The sequence below is a fragment of the Camellia sinensis genome, unplaced genomic scaffold, assembly GCF_055761805.1.
Source record: "Camellia sinensis isolate YWXY unplaced genomic scaffold, ASM5576180v1 Unanchor6, whole genome shotgun sequence".
Lineage (NCBI taxonomy): Eukaryota > Viridiplantae > Streptophyta > Magnoliopsida > Ericales > Theaceae > Camellia > Camellia sinensis.
The window spans coordinates 13,026,492-13,042,215 of NW_028129474.1; positions in this window are offsets into that span (position 1 = coordinate 13,026,492).

A 15,724-nucleotide genomic window follows, 5' to 3' on the forward strand; every position below is an offset into this window, starting at 1 on the left:
AGGAACACCTGACTATGCCCCGGATTTATTTGCTTTTAATCAGAACTTTCAAGTTTTCTTTATGAATATAATGAAAAGCAACTTCAATTTGTATTCAAGAGTAGGAGAACTCTGTATTGAAATCAATGAAATTGAAGGTTGTGGGTACTGAAAATTTTCCGTTTAGTCCAAAAATGGTCTAGGTTGTAAAAAGATTAATTTGAGCAAAATCAACTTTTATTAAAACTTTTCCAAGCAATTTTCGATATGGATCAGAACTGGACACGCCTGAGATCTATCATTGAGATGTACAACCCCGGATCCCAGCAACTGGAAAGTTGCCCGTAGTTTGAATAGCACTACACTGGAGATCACAACTGAGCTCTTGAATGCTGAATAGACAAAGATGACTAAACATGATCACATGGACAAAGTTGATCGGGGAAGTGTTTATGGCTGGACTTCAGGATGAAGTTGCTTACGTATCCCAAAGATGGGAATCAAGCCTTACGTAGTTCGGCTCAGGTTCACTCGAGTATTTACGCTCTCCTTTTGCGCTCTAACTTTTGCCAAGGCCGCCCTTTGCGGGTTTTCAACCTTGCGAGCTCAGTTTTTATGATTTCAAATTTTCTGTGCTCTAATTTTTGCCTAGGTCGCCCGTTTGGGTTTTCGGCTTAGCGAGCCACTCAAGGATAGTATTTCTTCAACTTGTCCATGTTGATCAGTTGGGAGAACTCTAGGCCATCTAGGTCCATCAGAACGACAGCTCCACCCGACCAGATAGACTTAATGATGTAAGGACCAGTCCAATTGGGTCTGAACTTGCCCCTTGGGTCGTCGATGGGAGCTCGGTTGTCGTTGAACACCAAATCTCCTTCTTTCAAATTCCTGGACTTAACCTTCTTGTTGAAAGCCCTGGCAATTCTGCGTTGATAACCCTGAACATGGTACAGTGCTTTCAGCCTTCTCTCGTCAAAGAGCATGAGTTCTTCGAATCTGCTCTGCTACCAATCTGCCTCAGCTATCTGACACTCAGCCAGTACCTTTAATGACGGAACCTTAATTTCGATAAGCAGAACTGCCTCCATCCCATAAACCAAGGAGTACGGAGTCGCCCCAGTGGAAGTTCGAATTGAAGTCCGGTAGCCCCACAGAGCAAATGACAACTTATCGGGCTAGTCCCGATAGGTTTCCACCATCTTCTGCAGTATGTGTTTGATGTTCTTGTTGGCAGCCTCAACTGCTCCATTGGTCTACGGCTGATAAGTAGACGACTTATGAAAAGCCACGTTGTACTTGTCCAACAAGTCAATCACTTCCTTCTTGAAGTGGGAAGCATTATCTGAAATGATCTCGTTCGGGACTCCGTAGCGACAGATGATGTTATTCCCGATGAACTTAGCAACATGCGAAGCTTTCAACACTGCATAAGATTGGGCCTCAACCCACTTCGTGAAATAGTCTATCGCGACCAGAATGAACTCATGCCCATTGGACCCCTTCGGAGTAACAGCCCTGATCACATCAATCCCCCAGACTGAAAATGGCCATGACGAAGTCATGTTGTACAGCTTTGACGGCGGGATGTTCATGCGGTTTGCATGGATCTGACATTTGTGGCATCGCCGGACAAAGCTAATACAATCCTCCTCCATGGTGGACCAGTAGTAACCCTGTCTAAGGATCTTCCGGGCTAGCATCACCCCGTTCATGTGCGCTCCGCACTCTCCTCCATGGACGGCCTCCATTAGGCGCTTCGATTCTTCAGTATCAACACATAGCTTATGCATCCCGAGATGACCTCTCTTGTATAGTTTACCCCCGCAGACGATGAACTGAGCAACCATTCTTCTAATTGCCCTCTTATCTTTGGCATTTGCCCTTGGTGGATACACCTCTTTTTCCAAGAAGTTCCAGACATCGTAATACCAGGGGTTCTCATCTTGTACCTTATCTATGGCAGCAATCAGCTCGTAGGCCGACGCAAATTTCTGCTCGATGATGATTGGACGCATCCAGACTCCAAAAGGGATGTCTATCATAGAAGATAGAGTTGCTAATGAATCTGCGAACCTGTTGTTCTCTCTTAACAGATGAGCGAAATTCAATTTCTCAAACCGAGGAATCAGCAAGTCGAAGGTCTGGTGGTAAATTCTCATCTTTTCTTCTTTGACTTTCCAATCTCCTTTAGCTTGAGATACAACAAGGTTCGAGTCCCCGATGACGTCTAACTGTTTTGCCCCTAGTTCTAGGGCTGCTTCTAAACCAGCAATACATGCCTCATACTCTGCTTCGTTGTTTGAAACTTTGAACCGGAGTTTGAATGCTAGAGGGATACGGGAATTGTTGGGTGTTATCAGTAACAGCCCTATCCCATACCCGTATTGGTTTGACACTCCATCAAAGTACATTGTCCAAAACTCTTCTTCGACATGCAAAATGGCCTCATCTGGGAATAGGTACTCAACTACTTCATCCCCTTCAATTGGATGATCGGCTAGGAACTCTACTACCGCTCTCCCCTTTACTGACTTGTGCGTCACATACTTCAGATCAAATTCGGAAAGTAGAAGCAACCAACGAGCTAGCCTACCCGTAAGTGCCGGTTTCTCGAAGAGATATTTGATGGGATCTAATCTCGAAACCAGTATTACAGAGTGAGCTAACAGGTAGTGTCACAGCTTCCTAGTAGCCCATACCAAGGCTGGACAAGCCTTCTCCAGTGGAGTGTAGCGGGTCTCATACTCCAGCATTTTCTTGCTCAGATAATAGATAGCCCTCTCCACTTTGTCCTCAGACTCTTGCGCGAGCATGCAGCCCATTATAGTTTCAGTCACTGAAAGGTACAGAATCAACGGTTTCCCCGGCTCAGGCAGTGACAACACAGGTGGGTTCTGTAAATATTGCTTAATCTGTTCAAAAGCGGCTTGGCATCGGTCGTCCCATTGGAATTTCTTTCCTTTCTTCAGGAGACCAAAGAGTGGTTCACAAGTCAAGGTTAATTTTGCAATAAACTGTCTTATGAATTGCACTTTACCCAGAAAGCCTCGCACCTCCTTTTCAGTCCTTGGTGTGGCATTTCTAAGATGGCCTTGATTTTGGAAGGATCGACCTCGATACCTCTCTATGTGATCAAGAACCCCAGCATTTTCCCTGCTGTAACACCAAACGTACACTTTAGAGGATTCAGTCGCAACCGAAATTCTCTAATCCTTTGGAAGAACTTTTGCAAGGCGGTGTAGTGGCCCTCTCTTACCTTGGACTTGACAATCAGGTCGTCCACGTACACCTCAACCTCTTTGTGGATCATGTCATGCAATATTGTGGTCGCAGCCCATTGATATGTAGCCCCAGCATTCTTCAGCCCAAATGGCATCACCCTATAACAATAGGTCCCCCACGGGGTGGTAAAAGCAGTCTTCTCCCGGTCTTCGGGTGCCATTACAATCTGATTGTAGCCTGAAAAGTCATCCATAAACGAAAGCAATGCATGCCCCGCAGTGAAGTCCACTAACTCATCGATATGCGGCAGGGGAAAGTCATCCTTCAGACTGGCTTTGTTCAAATCCTTGAAGTCCACACATACCCGAATTCTACCGTCTTTCTTCGGCACTGGAACTATGTTAGCCAACCAAGTTCGGTATTCAGATACCAGCAGGAACCCTACGTCAATTTGCTTGGTGACCTCTTCTTTGATCTTGATAGCCCAGTCTGGGCGGATCCTTCTGAGCTTTTGCTTGACAGGTCGGGCCTCTAGGTCAAGAGGGATCCGGTGCTGAACAATATCAGGATTGATTCCAGGCATGTCATCGTAGGACCACGCGAAAACATCTTTGAAATTTTTTAATAAAGCGACTAAGAGCTCGCATTCCTCCGAAGACAACGTGGACCTGATCTGGACCAGCCGCAGGTCCTTCTCAGTACCAACATTAATTTGAGTGATTTCATCAACCGGCGGTTTTACAAACCTCTCCTGCTCTTGATCTAGCAAATATTTCAAAACCGGAGGAATTTTTTCCTCGTCGTTTTCATCAAAATTTTGAAAGTCTGAATTAATGCAATAAATCAAAGGCACAGAAAAATAATCAAAAGCCACAGCCATTCCGTTCTCATTAATCACTTCATCCAGTCCATCTGATTCCTCTGTTACAACAGACTCAAAGGAGAAAGAAAAAGATGACCTGGACAAGACTGTGGCATCCGGGTTATCACTTCCAGGAATACCGGACTCAGACTCAGACGAGCTGGAACCTGATTCCGACTCACTAGACTCGATGGAATCAGATTTCGGCTCACTACTTGACCCGGTGCTGCTGTAGACACCCAATTTTTGACTGACCTTAAGACTCAGACGTCATCGATTGAGCACTCGGTGATAGTGAATGTTGTGCTCATTTCGAGCTTCAGAGTTTTGGCTGAGAGCCTTGCGTTCGGGTCTCCAAACTCTTTGTGCTTCGGCTTGGTTTGGGGACCAAAGCCTTGTTTCCCTACCGGGAGGGAGGGAGAGATCTTGTAGACCATCTCTCTGTGGTTGTAGACTACTTTTCGTGGTCGTAGGCCACTTTTCCCGTGTGGAGACTAGTTTCTGATTTTTGGAGCCTTCGGCCATGTGCCTTGTCTCGGGACCGCTTAACGTTCTCCGTTTGGTTTGGTTTTTTAACCACACCTTTTTTCCTCTCCCTAGAGGGATACTGTGGTCCGAGAGACCACTTTTTGTGGTCGTGTACCACTTTTGGTGCTCAACAGCTGGGTTTCGAGGCTCCCGGCTGCGCGCTTTGCCTCCCGAACTCTTGTTTTGCATCCGTGTTGGTTTGTTTTTTCTACAAACCTTGTTTTCCTTGCTTGGAAGGTGGTACGAGGATGGGAGACCAGTTTTTCCCCTTGGAGACCACTTTCCTTCCCGCCAGCCAATTTTCTGGTCGGGAAACTGGTTTTCTTGGTCTTTAGGCGACCTTTTCTGGTCTCTCCCCCACCATTGGCTTGCTTTCAGTGTGGAGACCACCATTTCCCCCTGCCGACCACTTTTTTTTTCTGGGAGACCACTTGAAGTGGTCGGCTGATCCCTGCAAGTAGCAGACCGACCACTTTAAGTGGTCGGCACCTCTCCCCCTATTTTGGCAGACTGTGTGGATGCCAGCTGTGCCAGCTGGAGGGCACAGACTGTATGGCATCCAAGTTTTAGCTTCTCCAAGAAGCTTTAACCTTGGTTTTTCTATAAGAGAGGGGCCCTCTCTCCATTGCAAGGGTTCTGATTTTGGGCTGAGGAGATAGGCTTACACTCTCTCTATATCCCTCTCTTTCTCTCTTTATATTGATGCTTTACTTCACACTTGTGCACACAACCTCTCTTACCTTGTTGCTGAGTTCCTGGAGGTTCTTAAGGGAGCTCAAGAGGTGGTTTTGGCTCAAGAAATTTCCTAGTATTGCAGTGCTTCAAGGGTAACCTCTTTTCTCCCTTTTAAGCTTTGTTTTGATCACTCTCTTAGCCATATTTGCGTGCTTCTCTTGGCTTGACATTGAACTATAAAAAGCTCTATTTTTCAGTCCTTAGCATGTTTGTTTAAGGCCATTTTGGTGTTGAGGGCCTTCTACCCTCTTGCATGCCTTGTTTAGTCTTGTTTTATGCCATGCCTTAAGGCCTTTGGGTTGGTCTTTGCTTGGCCTTTTAGCCACTGAAATCCAGTGGATTTTCAGTGGTAGGCATGTCATTTTGAGGCCTCAAATCAGAGGGGGGTGATCCCCTCTCTTCTTGTTTTGTTTGCTTGCATTTTTGGCCTATCAAAGGAGCATGCATCTTCATACTTTCAAGGCTTGGTTCAGGCACTTTTTCATGACTTTTAAGGCCTGCCTTAGCTCTGTCTATGGCTGGTTTGGCCACCTTGTGTTTGCTTCTTGTATGTGTAGTGTATTCCCATTTGTGGCTCATCAAAGTAGCATGTCTTTCTAGCATGTATTGGCTCTATTTCAGTAGATTTTTGGCCATCATTTGACATGTCATGACTCTATTTTTAGCTAGTTTGGTAGCCTCTTGCATGCTCCATATGCTTGTAGTGTAATAGCCTTGACTAGCTTTGAGTTTTGTGGTCTCTTGCATGCTTAACTTGAGGTATTTGCATGTTTTGGCATCATTGAGAATGATATTTCAGAGCATGTAGGGCTGTTACACTTCCATATTTTCTACTCTGTAAGTGCTCTTGAGGGTTGTGCTTTTTGTGCCCTATTTGTGAGCCATTGCATGAGCCTCATTTTCGTGCCTTTCAAGTCATCATCCCAACTCATTTTTGCTACTGTTTTGGCTTGCATGGGGTCTGTTTGGGGTTGGTTTGGCCATTTGAGCATTGTCTTGCATGCCTTTAGTGTAATACACTTCACTAGCTTCGATGCTTGAGCTTTTCAACATGCATTACACGGGTTGTTTGCATGATTCTAAGTCATTTTGCATGCCATTTTAGTGCTGGAGCATATGCCATCGTACTCCATGTTTCATCCTTTCAATGCCTTTGGAGAGTTGTATTTTGTGCCTTGAGCTTGGCCAACATGCATGCATGTTTGTATAGCATTTTGAGTTTCCATCTTAGCATGTATGGCCACTGATTTGGGCATGACTGAGGTCAGTCCATTTCAGTTTAAGTCCATCGAGCATTGTGTATGCCATGTGGTTCATTACGTTGTGTATGCCACGTCCATTTGCATTGTGTATGCTAGTTGTGGTTCACATTGATTGCATGCCTGTGTCGCCTTGCATTGAGTATGTATGCATGTGCATTGAGCATGCCATTAGCCTTGTTAGGTTGTTCTTGTTGCATTTCATGTTTTCATGCTTGTCCCTTGCATCTTGTTCACATGCTTGTTTCATTGCATTGTATGTTTGCATGCTTGAGCCGCATCGTGTATGCCATGACATGTTATTTGTTGCATTGTGTTTGGAATAGAAGTTAGTCCAAACAAGGGAAACGAGGAGCGTTTCATACTCGAAGTGATGAAACGTGTCTCAATCCTTGGTCGCCGACACTCTTGACTATACATGATGGAGTTTTAGGCTTTATGTGGCCATGTGTGCATTCATTTTATATTGAGTTGTACAACTTGGGCTTCTCGGCCATCATGCATCGAGATGCGTGATTGGTGGCCCAAGGGTCGAGAACCATACTCCCTTGAGCTTACGTAATGATAGGGAGGGTGGTCGTGCATACATGTGTTGCAAATACTTTGCCATGCCCCTTTATTGCTCTCTATTGCAGCAAACTGAAGTCTAGCAGCAGAAACTGGTCGGCCGACCAGATAAAGTGGCTGGCCGACCACTTTTTTTGGTTTTAACACAGAAAGTGGTCGGCAAGTGGTCTCCAATGCCAACAGCTAGTCGGCAGCATCCCTACAGATTCTCATGGTGAAGTTTCAGCCTTCTGGAGCTTTTTGCAGTGTTTTCAGACTAGTTGCAAATGGAGGCAAGTCGGGGCAACGCGATGCATTTTCGCATGAGGTGACCGGGCACGCATCCTTCGTCATCCAAGGCAGTTTGGAGGCAACCTATTTCATATAGTTTACATGCTTATTCAATTGCTAACTTAGTTAATTTGTTAATTAGTTAGAGTTGTGTAATAATTAGCTATAGCTTGTTATTCATTCTGTTGTGTAATAATTAGTTTAATTAGATTAGCTTAGATTAGCTAGTTGGTTCTGTATTATTCATTCGGACCCTCCATTGAGAGGGCACAACTGTTGTAATGAGTGTGTGTGTGTGTGATGCATGTCTTCCAACCCCCATTTCTTTCTCCCTTTTATTTACCAGCTTACGATGGTTAGTTTTAGGGCATGTTTCAATTAGCATCCTTATGCTTCGCATGTTTGCATTCATTCATCTGTCTTGCATGCATCGGGTTCAGCGCATCATACTAACTGCATTGTATTTCAATACCAAGTTGAATACATGTATCAACTGTTGCATCTCACATGCCATTTTAGAATAGCTGAGCCTATCTTAGTTGCATTTTGTATGTGTTGCATTAGGCATTCTTGACATAGATAGGATCATGAATTGATTTCTAACATAGCTTTTGTTTTGGCTCGGAGTACTCGGTGAGCGTTTATGCTTTAGCATCCTTGCATGTGTGTGAGTGACCGCCATGATAGCATGCTTGCCATGAGGCTAACTGCTTATGTGATATAACTGCTTGAATGCCTGTGGGTGAAGGTTGGATTACTTGAATTGGAACAATTCATTGATTGCGAGTTTTAAGCCCACTTGAGAGTGGCAAATCACCATGTTTTCTAAGCGCACTTGAGAGTGGAAAAATCCGCATTTTAGCCTACTTACGAGTAGCAAACCGCTTTAAAAAACAAACAAGAGATGTTTTGTTCCAACTTAGGTGATCCAGTCTATACTTGTATGTTGTGCGCATCACGTAGTAATTCTAGGTTAATAACCGGAATAAGAGCACATGTGTTTTAAAAAACAAGATATCATTTTAGTAAAGGCCGATCTTTGATCGAACGAGCGGGGATGCTCATTGCATGACCTTCCCCTCTCGTACCCAAGTTCCCGAGCCGAGGCAACTTTGGTGATGACGGACGTGTGGCCTTAGGCACGAGTCAGGGTTTCCTAAATTTTCCAAAAATAAAATATTTAGGTGGCGACTCTCTATCTGGCGAAGCAATCAATGTTTGGCACTTCTTTCTAAAAATTAGTTTTTCAAAACAATTTGCCGGATTTGGACTCTTTGGTGATTTATCAATCTTGCATTGCACTTTGCGAGATTAGATTCAGAACCGTGACATTTGAGTCCGAACTGTAGTGAGCCTAATGAACAAAACGGGATTCTCCTAGGATGTTCGGGCGCGTCTACAGCTACTCGATAAGAATCCTCCCTCGTACTGCCAAACGAGGGAGGGTGCGATGGATGCATCCAAAATGTTTGAAGATGGGCTCGCAGCTGTTTCATTCCCAATCATAGACACTGAGAGATCATCCACCAATCACTCATGGACGATCGGAGGATCTGAGAGTAGACAAGCCAGTGCTACCCCTATTTCAATCTCGGTGTTCTCGGAATCCACTTCCTTACATTGCCCAACCTCAGCTGATGGACCTGCCTACTCCTCGACAACATCATCCCCAGATAACTGTAAGTCGAAGAAGATCTCAAATCCCGGCAGGCGCTTTTTCTCTGTGTTCAACCATGGCTCTGGGAAGCCGCAGAAGGGAAAGTCTTCCCCCTCCCAGACAAAGCGTCCGTTCAGGGTGCCTTGAATAGGCCGATGCATCAACTCAAAATGCTTCCCAGTCTGCTTGGCTCTGGCTCTTCCAGCCATTTCTTTGCCTTTCCTCACCCAGTTGTCTTTGGTAGGCAAATAACCCAAACCAAAGGTGTGTGGATTATGCGGTACTTCGGCCGATACTGCAATGCCCTTCCAGCCACTTTTTCCTAGTCCCATCCCAGGGATGTGCTGGAGCTTGTTCATGAGGTACACTGACTGTGCACTAACATATAACCCCTCATCAACAACTAAGATGTTCTGTATGACTTGGGCCTTGGCCAGGGTAAATCCTGATAGGAACACATCCTCTGCGCCATGCTCGATTTCCAAAACCGGTGTAGACACCTCTGGCGGCGGATGGATTGACGAATTCCCAAAAACAATAGCCACTCCCTTCCTGTGGGGGTATTTCAACATCTGATGCAGGGTGGAAGAAACTGCCTTCACCTGGTGCAGCCACGGCCGCCCCAAGAGTAGATTAAAGGTTGTGGGAACGTCCAGGACATGGAAGTCAATGTCATGTTGTCCCAGACCAACCTGAGTGTGAATCTTCACGGTCCCCATCACTTCTCTGCTAGTATTGTCATAGGCCCTTATCACCTGTGCAGTTGGCACAAAGTCCGTGGGCTTCAACCTGATTGCATATGCTGTCCTTGACGGGCACACGTTAATAGTGGATCCTGTATCGACAAGAACCACCGGTACCCACTTGTCTCTGCATTCTACCGAAATGTAGAGAGGTTTGTTGTGATTTGTGCCCTCTGGCGGCAGTTCCTTGTCGGAAAAGGTTAACGTCAGGGAAACTCCTCCCTGAAAAACCAATCCTACCAGCTGCTCAGGGGTGGTGTCTATTGAAAGTTTGGCCTTGTCCATTGCAGAAAGGACATCTTGTCTATGTACTCTTGAGGCCATAAGCAGTCCCCCAGATGGAGATGTCTACTTGTATCTTTTTAAGCTGTTTCAGCACAGCCTCCTCTTCGAGAAGCTTTTCTTTTTGCTTCTTCGCCTCATTGTCCTTCCTGGACGCCTCTAGTTGATCCAAGTGTGGGGGCTTGAAATACCGCCCACTCCTAGTCATGTGGTCAACTTCGCCAATATACCAGGTATCATCCGGTTGGCTTTGTCCCCAATCTTCATCTGTGTGAGCAAGACATAGGTCGTCATCTTCCTACCACTTTCCATCGGCAGCCGACAGACACCTGTTTGGCTCCGTTACAACTATTCCTGTGCTCACAGCACCTTCCGTTCCTCTGCCCGCAGCACGTTCCGTCCCCACAGGGGCTTTGGCTTTTCTAGTCCTCTCAGAATCTTCTATCCTTTCCCGCTCAGACTGCTTCAGTATAGCCTACTGTTCAGTTTCTTCTGTTCCCAAACTACCCATATCCTGAGCAAAATTCTTAACACCGGTGCTCTTTGGCGATGCACTCTGCTCTTCGGCCCTTCCGGCCACAGTTGATGTCCCCGTCCCTGGCAGATCTTGTTCTAGCTGAGGTTGTTCAACAACATTCGGCTGGTCGTCAAGCCACCCAATAGATTCTGCTGACTCATCAAACCAATTGACTGCCACGTCCCTTGAGTCCTGCTCGTCGAAAAACTGATGGTTAGCAATGTCCTCTTCCAGTTCTGCCAGGTCATCCAGTCCCTGATTAAGTCCATCTTCCCATACTACACAAGTCTCTACTCTTGCTGACAATTCCACATTCGGCCTAACCTGGCCTGCTGATGTAATGTAACCGCTTGGGTTGTACATGAAGCTCGCAGACCCCTCAGGCTCTGTATCATCAATCTCATCTGCTCCTGCAATCGTCCTAGTTCTATCTTCGATAGTCATCACCGCCGTTTTAGGTTGGGATCGGGAGATGTCCAACATGCACAACTTAGTGCTGTCAAGAACAAACACCTCCGGCTTGGGTAGGTGAGAAGAGGTGGTATATATGCTAGGGTCGTATGACACAAACCCAGTTTGGATAAGATTGATGCGTTTGGCAGGTGGAGCTTGGTTGTGTGGTGGAAGAGGCTTGGTTGTGACATTCGGTTTCTCCGGAGGCACGATCACCCTATTGTTAATGAGATCCTGAATCTCATGACGCAATCGAAAGCACTGGTCGGTGTCATGACCATGCTGTTAATGAAAGGCACAGTACTTGGCCGGGTTATGAGAAGCGGGAAGTTTATCTGGTAGTGGCCGCGGCTCTAGGGGCTTCAAGTGCCCTTTCTTGATCAAAACCTCAAGAGCTTTGGATAGGGGCATTTATAATAGAGTGAAGGTTCTTTGGCCTCGAGCTGAATACTTGGCTGTTTGTGAGCTACTTCCGGACGCACCGGTGAATGGCGTAGCTGCAAGGGTTCTTGGGGTGGTGGTGGTGACCATTCCCACATCTAAAGATCTAGCAGCTGCAGTACTGCTTGTGCCTGCATTCGCACTGCGGTTGAATGCCCTCTTAGGCTGCTCTCTGTCTTGGTCAATCAGACCCTGTTTCATAGCGTCCTCGATCTGCATCCCTATCTCATGTAGATCTGCAAAGGTGGGGAGGGGGAAAACGATCATCTTTTGCATAAGCTTGGGCTGGAGGTTGCATTCAACCATCCGAATCTGATCTTTGTCAACAGGCCTGATGGTCATGATCGAGGCCTTGGCCCTCCACCGGGTCAAAAAATCGGAGAAGCTCTCCTTCGGCTCTTGCCTAGTTGTCTCAAGATCACGGGTTGTGACCTCGATCTGTGTATTGTAGGAGTATTGAGCTATGAAGGTCTCGGCCATCTCCTCCCAGTTCCTCTTGACGGAATCCTCCAGTTTCTCATACCAAATAGCCGCTACACCCAACAGGGTCCAGCCAAACAGAGAAAGTTTTTACAATCTGGAGAGGCCCATCGGCCTTAGTATGTCCGAGAACAGCGGCAAATGCACCATAGGATCTCCAAACCCGTCGAAACGGTCTATGTGCGGCATTTTAAATCGGCTCAGCAGAGTCACAGCCGAGTCAGTGTACCCATCCTCAATATCTGGAATGGACTTCACACCCTGGGATTTCTTGAGCAGCTTTTCAAGCTTGCTCACTTTTAACGCTGTGGGGTCCACCTCGAACTCAAAGGGAGAATCCGGTGGGTTGATAGGTGTTTTGGATAGCTGGGGTAGGATCGAGGGCGGAACTGGCCCTGTTGGATCGTCCGTATTTTCCTGGACATTGGGTGTCTCCCTGAGTATTAGAACTCTTGGTGGGGGAGGAGCATGGTGTGAAACAGATGCTCCGGTTTGCTGCTGTAGCCTGGTGATTAACTCTGCCTGTTGGGCCATGACCTCAGCCTGGCTTGCGACAAATGCTGCTTGACGGGCAGCGTCGTGCTGCATGGTTTTCATACTTTCCTGGAGTTGACGCATCATCTCCTCTAAGCCTGCCATATTGTACTGATCTAACTGAATAACTGGTATATCTGTCCCTGAAGTAAAAACTAAGACCTCAGCCTGACTGTTCACTGGTGGGGTAGACAACTGATCTGGCGACCGCTATACTGATACACTGCGCCGTTTTGACCTCCGTCTGGTGACCGGGGGTAAAGAAAGGAACACTGCTTGTCCGTCTATCAGATCCCTAGATCGATTAAGTCTACGACCTCTAACCCAGAGTGCTCGGGGAATATCTATCTGGTTAGATGCAATAGTGCTAAACTACCTTGCAAAAAGATAAATAAAGCATAATAAGGAAATAATGAACAGAAAAATGGACAGCATAACAGTTTAAATAAAGACAACACACAGTTTGGCAAACACAAGCTAAATGAACCGTCATCAACCACTGATCACTGTTCCCAAAATCACTGCCCCAAATCTGAATCTGATACCTGCAGATATGACTGACTCTCAAAATACTGATGCCCGCAGGCCTGATACCCAGACTTGCAGACTGATATACACAACCCTGTAGAGGCACACTCTGACAGCAAATATCATGCAAGTAAGAGCCAAAACACCCCTATGGAGGGGTAGGGTTTTCCTGTCCTATTTTGTCAGGAGCTAGGGTTTCACTACGCACACAGCGGTTTCAAAACAACCTACAATCGGGTAAGCAACCTATCCTATCTTGGAATGGTTACTATGGATTCTGATATGCACTAGGTCGAATAGTCAAAAAAGGGTGCCTCGGTAAAAATCGAGGTTGGTGTTCCCGTCGTGGCAGAGCCCGCAACCGGTCAACCTTATGGCATGCTTCTCGAAGTGAGCCTCCAACAAACCGTTCAGGAATAGCATATGGCAAACACGGTGTCCTAGGCGTACCAATACAAATGCAATGCAAAGAGACACATAAGTGTAGTAAAAACAAGATATCATGAGTTCGAGTCAAGTTCTCTAAATCCCCAGCAGAGTCGCCAGAAACTGTAGACGCACCCGAAGAGCTCCCGAGAAAATCTCGTTTTGTTCTGTAGCTACTACAGTTCGGACTCAATGTCACGGTTCTGAATCTAATCTCGCAAAGTGCAATGCAAGACCAATAAATCACCAAAAAGTCCAAATCTAGAAAATCGTTTTAGAAAACTGATTTTTAAGAAAGAAGTGCCAAACATGGACTGCTTTGCTAGATACAGAGTCGCCACCTAAATATTTTAGTTTGGGGGAATTTAGGAAACCCTGACTCGTGCCTAAGGCCACGTGTCTGTCATCACCAAAGTTGCCTTGGCTCGGGAACTTGGGTACGAGAGGGGAAGGTCATGCAATGAGCACTCCCGCTCGCCCGATCAAAGACCGGCCTGTACTAAGCATGATATCTTGTTTTTGAAAACACATGCGTTCTTATTCCAGTTATTAGCTAGATTTACTATGTGATGCGCACAACACACAAGTATAGACTAGATCGCCTAATTTGGAACAAAGCATTGCATATTTGTTGTTTGAAAACTAGTTTGAAGTTTGCTACTCGCAAGTAGGCTAAATCGAGGATTCAATGAATTGTTCCAATTCAAGTAATCCAACCCTCACCCACGGGCATTCAGGCAGTTATATCACATAAGCAATTAGCCTCATGGCAAGCATGTTGTCATGTTAACACTCACACGCATGCAAGATGCTAAAGCATAAACACTCACAGTGTACTCCGAGCCAAAATAGAGAACTAGTTAGAAATCAATGCATGACCCTAGTTCATGTTAAGATGGCTAATGCAACACATGCAAAATGTAACTAGAAATAGGCTTGGCTACTCTAAGATGGCATTTGAGATGCGACAACTCGATACATGTATTCAAGTAGGAATTGAAATACAATGCAGTTAGTATGATGCACCGAGCCTGGTGCATGCAATACAGATGAATGATACAAACATGCATAGCATAAGGATGCTAAATTAAATATGTCCTAAAGCTAACCATCGTAAGCGGTTAAGTAAAAAGGGAGAAAGAAATGGGGGTTGGAAGACATGCATTACACACACGCATGCTTATTACACCAATTGACTCTCTCGAGGGAGAGATAGAAAGAATAATACAAATAAACTAATTAACTAACTTACAAGCTAATTAATTATTACACAACTCTTAACTAATTAAACAAATTAATTAAGCTATGAAAACAGTAAAGTAGCCTCGGACAAATGCATTCTTGGTCGGCTTCGCTCGGAAATCCGTTGCTATGCCTCATGTTGCCTCTGTTTGCACTGTTTTGAACTTCTGAAAACAGCACAAGTCTCTGTGATGCTTCAGAACCACTTCATGGTCATGCTGAGAGGCCATCGGCCAAATAGAAAGGCCATCAGCCAAGAGATGAAGGTCATTGACCAAAAATAAGGCTCTCGGCCAGACATTGTTAGCTGATCGGCACTGAATATGGTCGATCGACCATTTCTTCCTGTAAAATACTCCATTTGCTGCAGCAGAGGACAAACAGAGCATGGCAATATATTTACAAGACAATGTTTGCAGCTACACCCCTTATCGTGTTTAAGACTCATAGGAGTGTAGTTCTCGACCCTCGGGCCACCAATCACGCATTTCAATGCATGATGGCCAAAGGAGCCAAGTGTGCAATTCAATGTCAAATAAAATGCACAAAAACACATAAGGGTGCCTCATCCTCTATCATGCTTGATCAAGAGGCAAGGAATGCACACATAATGCAATGCAAACATGCAAGCATGATGCGAACAACTCAAGCATGCAACAAGTATGCAACTAGATCATGCAATGCAACTAATGTGCAATAGGCATACTACCTAAACATGTGAAGATACATGGCATGCAACAACATGCAAAATGAAGCAAGCATGCAACAACATGCAAGACAAGCATGCAACAACATGCAAAGATGGCCTTAAACTAAAGTGGACAACTCTTAAACGTGCCCAAATCAGTGGCCAAAGTTATGAATTGGAAGCATGAAAATGCAAAACAAACATGCACATGTAAATGGTCCAACACCTAGGCATAAGAGGACAACTTTCAAGAGCACTCAAAAGGGAACAAATATGGATATGTGACAAACATTATAAGCTCTAAAATCATG